Raw genomic sequence first — 2,718 nt, 5'->3', positions numbered from 1 at the left:
GTCTACCATCTGTCTATCATCTGTCTATCATTGTCTGTCTGTCTTTCTATCTATTTATACTATTTGTATAGCCACCCATCTCATATATTTTAACAATGTAATTTCTATGATGTAGGGCTGTTCTCGCACTTAGACTAAATACGATGTTTGGCTGTCTTACCTTTCATGGTCCTATCATCACTCTCACAATCCACAGCTTCTGTATTTTCTTATGCTTCAGTTGAATCCATTGAAATTAATCAATTATGGAGATATTCTTACCAGTATGGTGACTAAATGGTTGAATGACTCCCCCCCCCCACACACACACACACAATTGCCCCATTTCTGCTTTACATCTCTACACACCTTTAGTGCTTTCATCTCTGAGCATCTTGGGAATCACTCCAGCAAAGCTGGAAACAAATGAAAATTACCAGATGAGGACAAAAGCATACACTTGATGTGCATGAAGGCTAGGAAAGATTCCTCATAACCTTTTTTCCTTCATGGTTCCTTCCCCCTTCTCCTCAAATTACCATTAATTTATATAAATTAGCTTTAGGTGAACTTAAATAACTTGAATAACTTGAGAACTTTATCTGGATGGACATATCATGTACTTTATGGGTTAAAACTAAAGTACTTACACAAGGTCATCAAAGCGCTCCTCAGAAGGTTGCTTCTGAAAGCTGATTGGACTTGAAAAAATGTAGATCTGAGAGAAAATGCCTGCAATGATGAAATTGCCTGGCTGGTAATACTTGTGGAGAATAGAAAGAGGGTCACCAACGTGACATTTAGCAATAGAAACCGTACTTGAGGCACGAGGCAGAGCCCCTATAGTTAACATCAGTGCCACAAATAACACGACTTGGTCTGAGAGACTTCCTGCCTTCTTCCAAAGTGTCTGTTCCCTCACTGACATTTGAATACTGCTGATTCGAAAGGCAACACTCAGCTCATCTAAAGGCAGAACTGTACAATATTTACTATCAGGGATCACAGTGGTGAAACTCTGCCTGTCACCAGCTTCAACTCCATGTGAGACATGAAGCATTAGTATAACCATTGAATTATCCTCCTGTCCTAAGGGAATGTTCATTGGCTAAGAAGAGATAGCATTAAACACAGTTATTTCATAATTATAATCAGATGAGGGAATAATGGCCAATTTACAATTTTGAGTTCACTAAAAAGTTTTCAGAGTTCAGCATATTGATGTTTATGACAGTTCAGCTAGTATCTCTCCAGTCTTACTTCCTGAACTCATGAGAAACAGCAGGTCTGCAATTTCCTTTATTAAGGTAGATCCAGAAAAGAAACAATAAGTTTTTTTTTTAAGCCTTTTTAAAGAGCCATGCACAAGAAGAAGGAAAAATATTTATTTATTTGTTTACTTATTTACTTATTTATTTATTTATTTTTATTTCTTCTTGCTATTTCCAGTTCTGGACAATTTTCAGTTTTGGCACATTTTGAATCTCAGGTGGACCAAATCAGTGATCTTCCTACAAATGTAGGTAGCTCATTGATCATGTTGCCTCAAGACCTCTGCAGTTCTTTGTGTTTGGTTGAACATTTGAAAAGCTATTTCTTTGATCATATAAATGGAAACATTCCCCAAGAAAGATTATAAAATGAAAAAAAAAAAAATCAGCATCTGGGCTTGATGACTCAATTCCCTGTTTGCCTCTCCATGTCTGATTCTGCAAAGCAGTAGAAAGAGACCCAGGGATCATTCTTTGCCTCCACACAGGTCTCCACCCGTATGATGACCAGCAGACAGGGTGGCTGGATGGTATTTTGCTGCTATACCCTCCTGATCATGGGCCAGCAGGAAAGATTAGGCTATATTACAAGAAGATATTTGGGGATGTAAGATTACTGATCAGATTAAACCATTTCACTGGAAAAGAAGATTCATTTGCACAGGATTTGGCTGCTCACGTGGCTTTAAGATGTCTGGTTGCTGTCTCAGGTTCATCCTATTCTGGATCTGTCAAAGTGGTTAATCGGCATAGGAGTTGCTGGCAACATAGCAACAGAGATGGATATGTGGAGTCCCATGACTCCCTACTCAAATGTGCAGGGGTCATTAAGGGCCCAAACACATCATGCCATTCAATTCAACTGAATCTCAGCATGCTACCCTAATCCATCAAATCAAGCCACGCCACATTTAATTATAGTGAATGACCAGCAAGGTAAAAACAAAACAAAAGAGAAGCAATGCTCAAATACAACAGAAGCAGTGGGCTTTAATTCTTTAGACACTCTTAATAGCCTAACTGGACAGTGGTGTGAGGAGCTGTGCTGTTGCCATAGGGATGGGAACAGTTATAGATCAGTTCCAGACCCCGAATATTTGGAATGCATATTTGAATAGAGAGAAATAGGGGCCAAGACAGGGGTCCACCACTTACCATTTCCTTCCAAGATCCCCAGTGGTAATAGGTCACTACTGGAGATATTTCAACTTTTTGTTTGGTTATTTAATGGTTACTGTGCCCACTTTGTGGTCCATTTAATCTTGTGGCTGTTTCAAAGCAAACTGAGCAGGGGCTAGAGTCTTAAAAAAGTAGAAAAGAGAAATGGTTGCTGTCTGGAGAAAGCCAAACTTTAACTGAGTTAAATAGACAAGTGCTTCTTAAACTCTCTGTGTTGAAGGACAAATTTATGGTCTACATCTTGTTACTCAAGAGAGGTCCACTGATCATGTGTTTAGATGTCATGGTA

This window comes from Python bivittatus, unplaced genomic scaffold (genome assembly GCF_059951505.1).
Source record: "Python bivittatus isolate LINGU-HERP-01145 unplaced genomic scaffold, Pbiv_v1 ctg000430_np1212, whole genome shotgun sequence".
In the NCBI taxonomy this organism is placed as follows: Eukaryota; Metazoa; Chordata; class Lepidosauria; order Squamata; family Pythonidae; genus Python; species Python bivittatus.
Note: the sequence above shows the minus strand (reverse complement) of the source record.